The sequence below is a fragment of the Triticum urartu genome, chromosome 5, assembly GCF_003073215.2.
Source record: "Triticum urartu cultivar G1812 chromosome 5, Tu2.1, whole genome shotgun sequence".
In the NCBI taxonomy this organism is placed as follows: Eukaryota; Viridiplantae; Streptophyta; class Magnoliopsida; order Poales; family Poaceae; genus Triticum; species Triticum urartu.
The window spans coordinates 463,704,021-463,715,146 of NC_053026.1; the positions used below are offsets into that span (position 1 = coordinate 463,704,021).

General features: G+C 45.2%; 1 pseudogene; it reads right to left on the reverse strand.

The window, feature by feature from the left end:
• Positions 1 to 2,257: 2,257 nt before the first annotated feature.
• Positions 2,258 to 6,992, reverse strand: LOC125509863 (annotated as a pseudogene).
• Positions 6,993 to 11,126: the final 4,134 nt, after the last annotated feature.

The window sequence follows — 11,126 nt, forward strand, 5'->3', positions numbered from 1 at the left end:
TTATTTTAGCGATTGGTGGTAACTCAAAGTTCACATACACAGCATAATACAAATGCGGTCAAATATATATCTCACACAACACTACTGCCTGCCAAGTCTGATACTCTAGCAAAAGAATGCAAAATTGATACAACTAACTCAGGACGACAAAGCCCTGAAGAATGGACATAATAGCAGTTTTGAGATTTTGGGCTTGGAGAATGGTGCAAGAAGCCTGCACCTTTGCAGCAGCTTCAAGGGCTATTTATATTATATACACATGGTCGATCTGAAGGGACATTAACAGTGCTGGGAAGGCACGAGCCCGACAGGTCAATGCAGGGTCCCTGCTTCATGACGCAGCAACCCGACCCGAATGGAACCCAAGCGATGCAGTCGCCTTACATCGACAAACCAAATCTGTTGCCATCCGCACACACGCAAACAACTGAATTTATCTATCTACTATGTCGATTCGAACCGAACCCGAACAGTTTAGTTGTTGTGGAGCCAAAGGCAAAGGATAGTGACCCATCTGGTTAATGCTAATTCCCCTGCTTAATGGCGCACCAACCCGAACCGAACCGAACCCGAATGGAGCTATAAACAAATGATAAAACATACTTACTGATGGCCGCTACTTTTGCCAAAGCATCTTTCCTCCCAAATCCATCGCAGCACCCGAACTGGGCAATCCGAACCCGATCCGAGTGCCTGGCATTCCCATGTGACTCTCTACAGAGCTATGATCTGGACCACCACAAAGCCCTGCTATGTGCTTTCCTTCTCCTCTGAAGAAAGTTGTATTCTGTGCCATGTAAAAAAAAGATTAAACATGCAATTATTTTTGGATTGTATCTTTACAGCAGCAATGTTAGTTACAAGAACACGTAGCCCTGTAAGTGCAAGAAAAATTTACAGGCAAAAGACCTTCAGTATAACATTGAGTAGAAGGTCTTTTGATGTCATCGGCATACAACAGCAACCGTTTTTGCTGAAACAATTAATAGTCTTTCTGTTGCATAAATGGTTAATGCTTGTTGAATTTTATCGTCGCGCTCTTTTCACTGTTTTATGCTTAGATTCCGATCTCTGAAAATGAATTATTGTGCGTTTGTAACAAAATAAAGGAGTTCATGTTCTAGAATGAGCAACACAGCTTTGATATTCAGAAAAAGAAGAAGCAAACTTCAGCTAGGAAGACAGTGGGGTGAGACCAAAATTCTAGGTTTGTTTTCTAAAATCCCAACAGGTTGACGCCAAAATTAAGATTACGAGACACCATAACCACCAACTACACGATGATGGGATCCTGAAGTGAAATCAAACTTGTGCATAATCTGACAAACGAAAGCCAAGTGTATTATATCATAACAGAAGTAATATACATGTCTCTTTTCTCTTTTCTTGAACCAGAGATGGCATGAGCATTCCATCCAATTGCTTATAATTGTAACCTGATACATGGCAGAAGAATACCATAGAAAGCAACACGCCGGTAATACTTTGTGCATGGTAGTAACGTGTGCCTAGCAAGCCATCCAGTTTCAGTTCACATAGTCATCATCAATTTTGACTTTTAGCTTGCTTGTTGCTAGCAATATGCATTGTTCTGACAACTCAATGCTGCAATCGTCGATTTCCAGTTCCACCAGCGAAGGTGGCAGTCCCTCCTTCGGAAGCCTTAATATGCTGCAACAGATTTTGATCTTCAATATCTTGAGGGCAGGAAGGCTGTGCAGTCCTACGGGAAGATGCACGAGATTCTCACAACCCTCAAACACTAGCTCTTGCAGGGACTTGTGGAGCAGAAGCACACTCTCTTGATCATCTGTTAGTTTCCTGGCCTCGCCCTTCAATAACTGAATTTTTAGGTGTTGGAGACAGGTGAGCCCCTTGCAGATTGATAGTAGTACTTATTTGTTCTTCTTTTTTGCAGGTGTTTGTTCCTTTCAGTCATATATCAATAGTAGTACTTATTTGTTCTTCTTTTTTGCATAGAAGGTCGTTTGTTCTCTTTCTTTTTTTTGCAGGGATCATTTGTTCTCTTGATGTCATTAGCATACAACAGAAAACGATGAATACTGCTTAGATGGTGTATATATACATTGCTTGATTTCACTGGAATAATTAATAATTTTGTGGTCTATATATTTAATGGTAAATGTTGTTGCATTTCATCATGGTGCTTCTTTTTTCCATGGTTCATGTTCAGATTCTGACTTCTGAAAATGAATTGTTTTCTGTTTTACAAAATAAAGCAGTTCATTTTATAGAATGAGCAGCAAACCTTTGATATATTTTTTTATTTTTTTATAGAAGAAACAAACTTCCGCTAGGAAGGCAGTCGACAGCCATAGGTTTAACTTTGGCCAGAAGATATCAATTTCAGAAGAAAACTACAACCAGAGATGGAACAAGGAGGTCATCCCAAATCTATGACACATTGAGGTAAGAGTTTCTGTTTACAGGCAAGCCCATCCTGATTTCTGAAGAAGCAAAATGTGAATTCCATCTATCCGGGCCTATGGATCTGGTCGGCCTATCATTTGTGCATGGCGTCGTCGCAAGGGAATTTTTGGACTGTCTTCTTCGGGTTAACTTGTGAACGATCAGCAGAACACATCTATGGGAATGGAAAATAATCATCTTTCTAAGCTCACAACATCATATAAATAAATAAATAAATAAGAAACAATGAAACAAGCAGGTTTACCATCCACTGCTTTGGTTGATATGGCAGAGAGATAGTAACTTCTACAACATGGCAGCATGACTCCTGGTTTTGCTTTCTGAAATCCAAACAGGTTGAGACAAAAATTAAGATTAAAAGACACCGTAATCACCAACTTGACAGCATGATGATGTGATTTTGAAGTGAAATCAAATCTGTGCATAGTCTAGAGCCAAGTGTTATATATCATAACAGAAGGAACATACATTTAGCTTCTCTTTTCTTTTCTTGAAACACAGATGGCCTAAAGAATACCTTACAAAGCAACACACCGGTATATGTTGTGCAGGTAGTAACGTGTTCCTAGCAAACCACCCAGTTCCAGTCATAGTCTAGATTGCACCGATACGGATACACGTATCAGTATACGTTTGACTATTCTTTTAAATAAAAAATATGTTATCAATTAAGCATCAAGCCATTTAGCATACATTTAGTCATTGCAGTCCATTATCTTCTACTACCAAAGTACCATAATATTCGTCGTTTTAGCAGCTCAATTGAGCTGCTAAAACGACGAATATTATGGTACAGAGGGAGTATCTTCTAATCCATGATTCCAACAAAAGGAAGAACCAACAGCCAAAGGGTAGCAGCAACTTACCAAACATAAAAGTGAAGTTAGAGAGAAAGGGAGGAGGAGGAGGAGAAGGAAATCAGCAGCCTTCCATTAGATAGAATTCTACAGGATAGTGGGGAGAAGGGGAGCGGGAGCACCGGAAAAAGGAGCCCACCACCGGCACTACTAAAGCCTGAGAGGTATCGGGGACGTATCCGGGAAGAATCAGTATCAGATACGGTATCCGATACAGATACACTAGTTGCTGGAAGTATCGGTTTCTTCTTGGTCATAGTCATCATAAATTATGACCTCTAGCTTGCTTGTTGATAGGAATCTACATTGTTTTGCCAACTCAACGCTGCAATAGTCGATTTCCAGTCCACCAGTGAAGGTGGGAGTTCCTCCTTCAGAAGCCTTAATATGCTGCTACATCTTATGATCTTCAATTTCTTGAGGGCAGGAAGACCATGCAGTCCTGCAGGAAGATGCACGAGGTACCCACAATCGTCAAACACTAGCTCTTGCAGGGACTTGTGGAGCAGAAGCGTGCTCTCTTGATCATCGGTTAGTCTCCTGGCCTTGCACTTCAAATTCTGAATTATTAGGCTCTGGAGACAGGGTGAGCCCCTTGCAGATTGATGTGGTAAGGAGGGACAAGTCACTAATTATAAATAGATCCAGTTGAGATCCTATGTGATAGCCCTTCCCTGATATACCACGAAAAATTGATTTTTTGCATACATTCAAATGCCTGAGTTTCACGAGGTGAAGGCCCTCTATTGCGATGATCCCTCCACAGTCTTCAATTCTCAAATCTTCCAAAGACGTGCAGGAATGCAGCTGTAGAGAATCCAATGGCTTAAGCTGAGTTTCCGAGTTGTGAGCTTTCTCGAACAGATCAAACACCCTGAGTGCGCTGCACTTCCGGATCTCCAGTACCCTTAAACTAGACACCAGACCCCCCAAGGAAGTGCAGGAACATCTCTCCAACCCGGACATGTTAACTAAAACTAGCTCCTCCACTGACGGAATCAGTACTTCTCTTACTCCCCACATGTTGGTTAACTTCAATGTTGTGAGGAATGGAAGATTTTCCAGAGATAGAACTGCTTGCTTTTCTCTGCAATTCTCTAGACACACATTCTGCAAGGCAATGAAAGTAGCATTATCCCGAACAGCAGAATTATCATACAAGTGAACTTGAGGCGAGCAGCTCCCCTGCTCACCATGACCATCGAGTTTTAGATATCTAAGATGTATAAGATTCACCAAACTATACCGGAATGAATGGAAATCAGCAGATGTTGCAGAAATTTGCAATACACGCAAATTATATGCCTTTCGGAAAACTTCTTCGAAGAAGGAAGGTTCATACTGCCCAATCAACACAAATGTCCTTAGTTTTGCCACTGATGTAAATATGCTCTGTATTTTTTCTTCAAACTTTTCACTACCAGGTATGTTCCCAGTCTGACCATCCATTACTATAGACAAATGATGTATGGTTGGCAATATTTCATTGTACTGCAGACCATCCATAGCAGCACACTCTGTTTTTGAAACTGCCCTAGCCAAATCATGCATAAGAACAGACATAGCAAAGTAAGTTTGAGTATGGCCAGAAGGGAGTTCTTTTCTTTCAACTTGCTCAAAGAAACCAAGGTTTACCAAGTCACACAGATAGCGCCGCCCTTCTTCCTGTATCATATTTGAATGGTTACACTTCACAAATCCCTGTGAAATCCACATACATACCAGCTCCTCAGCAAGAAAATGATAACTGTAGGGGAATATGGAGCAATAAGAGAAGCATTGCTGTAAATTGTAGGGCAGCTGATCATAGCAAAGCTTCAAAGCAGACATGATGCCACTACTGAGTTGTAGAGATTTCCAATCTTCGTTCTTCAGAATATTACTCCAATGATCAATGGTAAGATGCTCTCTTAACAGTGTCCCTGCAGTTTGTGCTGCTAATGGGTTTCCGTGTAACCCTTTTGCTATCTGCCGTCCAAGCTCGCCTAGACTAGCTTGCTCTTCATAGTTCTCATCACCAAATGCACACGCTTTGAACATTAGCCAGAAATCATCATTTTTCAAACCATCTAAGTTAATCAGTCCAGTTGTACCTCTGTTTTTGGCAACAGATAGTATTCTAGTAGTCACAAGTATCATGCTGCCCTTTGCATTGTTAGCCTTAAATGGTGCTAATAGATTGCTCCATTGGCAATCAGTTATGTCATCCCAAATATCATCCAAAATAAGTAGAACCCTCTTTGATTTAACATGATCCTTCAAGACTTCAGGGAGCTTGGGAAACCTGCATTTGCCTTCATGTGCTCCCAGGGAGACAAAATCTAACATTTCTCTTGTGACTCTGGTTTCATCAAAGCTGCTAGAGACCCAGATCCATATCCGGAGGTCAAATTGACTCTCCAAATCTGAATCATTGTATAAAAGTTGAGCTAGAGTCGTCTTCCCAACTCCTGCAACGCCTACAATTGGCAGAACAGTTAGCTCAGCATCTGATTTGCGTTCTTTTATCAACTCTATGATGTGACTCTTCTCTTGAGCTCTCCCGTACACTTTCCCTTGAACAAGACTTGATGTGCCCCGGCACGGGTTTGACATGGTTGTACTCTGGCAACGATTTGGACCTGCACGAGTCGTTGGCCCAAGCATCTTGAGAACACGTCGCACATTCCCTCGGGTATCTCGTAACTGACAAGTATGTCTTGTATTTTTATCGAAATTTGGTCCTTGCTCCAAGGGCCTGTGTTGGTTGCGGTGAAGTCTGTTGAATCGTCGCCCCTTCTCCTTTTTCTTCTTGATGAATCATCAGCAGTTACATTTTGAGTAGAGTCATCGGTGCTGCGACAAAAATATGTAGTGAACTGGCTATTAGAATAACATTGGGCTGTTACTCAGGTGTATTAAAACAGAGTCACATTGGGTATTTAGAGTCTTATAAAGCATTTAGTTACCTTGAAGAAGTTGGCAGCTGGTTACTTGGTCCATCACGCACAAATCGAGAAATTTGGTTGGGATGGTGCCATTGGCCTGCACCAGAAGAAAACATGGTCTCGAAATTAGCCGAACAAAAAAAATGCAAGTGGTAATTAACACAAACAGGTGGCGTGCTTGGAGGACGGATGTACATGCAGGCATTTACCTCCGTGGGCGTGGAGCTGGTGCTGTAGCCTGGAGCAGTGGAGCTCGTCGACCACGTCCTCGGCGGCGTAGAGCAGCTCCTTGAGGGCTGCGAGGGATCTGGCAACCGACCTGTTTCGGGTCGCCCTGGCGTTGACGGCGGAGACGACCCCGTCGGCTTGCTCGATCTCGTCTCTGAGCCCCTCTATCTCGCTGCCGAGCCCAGCTTGGCGAATCCACCCGTCGAGCTTGCCGAGGCTCGGAAGGATGGTCTGAAGCAGCCATCGAATCGCCGCCTGCAGCTGCAGGGAAGTGGTGTCTTGTACAGCCTCCATTCCGTCGGCAGATCCCGATGGCAGCGGACGGCGAGGGAAGAAGACGACGGCGGGAGGGGGGAAGCACTGGCCCGCCTATATGGTTAAGGGACCGAGTTTGATTTGGCAGCTACGAAGGGGTTCGGAACTTCAGATTACATCAGACCACAGCGAGGGGTTCAGAGGAGGAAGAAGAAGGTTTCAGACTTAATTTGTTCTTCTTCTTTGGGTCTTTCACTGAAATGACCTCCACTTTTTTGACAAGTAACCTCAACGAAATCAGAATGTTCATGGGAATACATTGGTTGAAGAAGCCAAAGACGGCGCCCTCCACTAAGTCCTAGAGCATGTTTAGCGAGACTATAAGGAGAAATACACAGAAGCTCTTGAGTGCTTCATCCCCTACACGAAAATTAAATTAAAAAAATATCCCAAAATTCTGAAAATTTGGGGATATCTTACCTGGTTCTAAATATACTCTCGTGTGAAGTTTCATGAAAAAATACCACGAAACATATCTGTGGTGAAGGAAATATTGTCCGAACAAAAATCCATTCAAACACTTTTCTTTATACATAGGGATTTTTTTGTCTTTTTGCCGTAAACACGTTTCCTGAATCACAAAATTTCACACGAAAGTAAATTGAATACCCAGGTTTCATGTCCCAAAACCCCAGATTTTTTTTTTGAAATTTTTCGGTATTCTTTTAAACATAATGTTTATATAGGGGTGTGGAGCACCCCAAGTGCTACAAATCCTCTTCCGACTATGAGCCTCTATATTCGACTCTCTTTCTTCAAAGATAAGGAAACACGAAGCAAACTCCCGGGCCGTTGCAACTATCTCTCGAATTATGCTTCCATTTCTTCCGCCAAAGCCTGAGTTGATGTTTTGTACTACCTGTTGGAGATATAGCTACTGAGTGTAAACCGGCCAGGAGGGCCCGGTTCACCCTCAACTATGCAGAAGCCCATGAAGACCCAGAAGATGGCACTTTACTAATAAAGCTTAGAAGCCCGAAGTCCAAAGGCGGATTAGGGCCCGTAGTGATAAACCGCCATGACTATGTAACTTGTAATATAAGTTAGGAAAGAAGAGACCGAGCCGGACACTTTGTATGAGTCGGCTTCGGGGTTCTGTAGACCGGTCGAGCGTCAACCTGTGTATATAAAGGAACGACCCGGCGGCGGTTCAAGGACAACAAACAACAACTCGAGACTCAGGCAAGCGTATTTGCTCCCTGGTCATCGAAACCCAATCAATCCCATCACAACTAGACGTAGGCTTTTACCTTCATCGAAGGGGCCGAACTAGTATAAAACTCCCGTGTCCCTTGTCCGGTTTAACCCCTTCAAGCTAACCTGTTGCGATGGCTCCACGACTAAGTCCTTTCATGAGGACATCTGACGTGTTAATTCCACGATAGTTGGCGCCCACCGTGGGGCTATCGCACGATGGTTTCGAGTTCTTGAAGGGCAGCTTTGAAGGACTCAAGGGGTACGTGGTCGGCCGGATGACCAAGAGTCGTCACGGCAAGCTCTACATCGACGACGAAGGATGGGGCCCCGAGGCCGGCTCAATCGAGTACGGGTATCGGGTCCCCTTTGGCGGAATTCATGTCTTCATCGGCAAGATCGGCGAACCGGGGCCTGAGCCGGACATCTGCACCGACCTCGTCGAGACGGCTCAGCGTGCGAGTCCAGCCCGGGTTAAGCCCGCCATGAAGCGTGCGTTCGTAGGATGTGTCCATGGGATCGGATATGAACCGGTGTCTGAAGGCGAGACGGCCGTATATTCCGACGGCGAGTCATCCACTGGCGAAACCGAGTCCTTATACCAGATTCATAACGGTGTGTTCGAAGGATATTCCGATGACAACAGTATTCCGGACCTCCTTGAACCGCCAAGTCTGTTGGCTTTAGATCGCTAGATCAATTCACCCAGGACAAATACACGTACGTGTGTGGAAGCAAGCAAGCTAGCAAGCTGACAGCTTGATTGATCTTCCCTTGGAACAACGTACGTGTGTGTCTAGCTGGGACTCCCGTACGTATGTACGAGCCTGTACCAGCTAGCTAGATCGATCTGATCGTCTCTTCGGCGTCGGCGGAACTCTCGTCGTGCACGTAGCGACAGGAAACAGATCGAGACTGATTTGGTGATAGCTATAGGGGCTTGTCGCTCCTGGCTCTTCTTTTCACATTGCTTTTCTCTTTGGTGCAGATTACAGGGGGTATACGTGGGTATATATAGCATCTAGGACTAGCAATCTAACCTACTCGGTTAGGAGTCCTAATCCTACTACTACTATAGGTGCCTAATCAGAGTCTGACTAGGATACACCACTACATGTCATGTTTATTCCTACATTCACCCCCTAAACATGACGTGGTTGTTAATGCCGACCTGGGTCCAAAATGTGACTACTACTATTCACTGGCATTATTCTTGGCATTGCTTTTGCCATTTTTCGTAGCATCTTAGGGACCGTCTTTGCTGCTGTCGGCTCGTCCGTAACTTGACGCCAGTGCTCCTCCTTGATCGCGTCTTCAACCTTTACCTGTGCTTGGTAGACTGTCTTTTGGATCCTTGAGGAGACATCTTTTGAACTCGAGTGTGACCGAACTTCGATCTAACTTTGAGTTCCATGCTCTTGGCGCTTGCTTCAACCCGTAAAGTGCCTTCTTGAGCTTGTAAACTTTCCCTTCTTTGCCTTTCTTTTCGTAGCCGAAGGGTTGTTCCACGTACACTTCTTCTTTGAGGTCGCCGGTGAGGAAAGCGAATTTCACATCCATATGATGAACCTTCCACTCCTCTTGTGCTGCCAAAGCTAGGAGCACTCTCACCGTCTCGATTCGAGCAACCGGTGCAAACACCTCCTCATAGTCAACTCCTTGACGTTGTACGTAGCCCTTTGCAACGAGCTTTGCCTTGTACTTCACAATGGCACCCTTCGTGTCCTTCTTCAACTTGTAAACCCACTTCAAACCTATGGCCTTTTGGTTCGGAGGTCGGGTTACCAAAGTCCACGTGCCATTGCTCTCGATCGCCTTCATCTCCTCATCCATGGCGTGCATCCAACTTGAACTTTTACTCGCCTCTACAAAGTTCCCTGGCTCCTCAACTCCGAGTAAACACAAATCGGAGTACTCGAGTGTAACTGGCTTTGCGTACTTGTAGACTTTCTTGAGGGGCTTGTAGCGACGAGGCCCGGAAGAATCCGTCGTGGCTTGCGAAGGGGGCGACACAAATTGTGTCGGTGTCGATGCACTTGAGGAAGATGGCCGAGTCTCGGGCGTGGTAGATGCCGGGTCGTTGGCATCCGCATCGTTGACATCCACGTCGTTGGCGTAGTCGTCGTGACCGTGACCATCATCTTGACTGTCGTCGTCACTATGCGCGTCATTGTCGATGTCGTTGCCGAGATCTCCGCCCGTGTCGTGCGCGTCGTTGTCGCTATCACCTTGCGACCCATGTGCGTCGTCGTCGGTGTCGGCACCATGATGATCACTGCCATTGCGGTCACCTTGGTTGGGTGTCTTGCCAACCACCTGGACGTCTTCCCTTGCATCATTATCAGTTGGAAATTCAACTATGAATATGTTACCATTTGGAGCATCGTTGGCTGTTGTGCTCCAATTCCACGCTTGGTTTTCTGCAAACACGATATCGCGTGAAATCCGTAGACGCTTGGTTTGTGGATCATAGAAGCGGTATGCCTTGGTGCCGGAACTCCTCTCGTATCCGATGAACACCATCTTGGTGCTACGATCGCCAAGCTTTGAGAGATGCGGCTCCGCCGTCTTCACATGTGCCACGCACCTGAACGTCCGTAGATGAGACACATTCGGCTTACGTCCGTAAATTGCTTCATACGGAGTCTTGCCGATTACCGCCTTCGTTGGAGCCCGGTTGAGAAGATAGACCGCCGTCGAGACAGCTTCTCCCCAAAAAGTCCCCGGCAAGTTCTTGCTCTTGAGTAAACTTCTCGCCATGTCAACGACGGTTCGATTGCGCCTTTCAACAACACCGTTCTGCTGTGGCGTATAAGGTGCCGTCAGGAACCTCTTTATGCCAATCTTCTCACAGTAGTCGTTGAACTCGTTTGACGTAAACTCTCCGCCACGATCTGTCCGTAGAGCGCGAACCTTCAACTTGTGTTCCATCTCCGTTGCAGCCTTTAGCTTCTTGAACGCTTCAAATGCCTCATCTTTAGATCGTAGGAGAACGACCCACATGTATCTCGAGTAGTCATCTACCACAAGAAAGAAGTACTTCTTTCCTCCGTGAGTTGCTGGGGTGATAGGGCCACATAGATCACCATGGAGCAGCTCGAGTGCATCACTTGCACGATAGGTAGACTGAGCAGGGAACGGCCTGCGGTGCTGT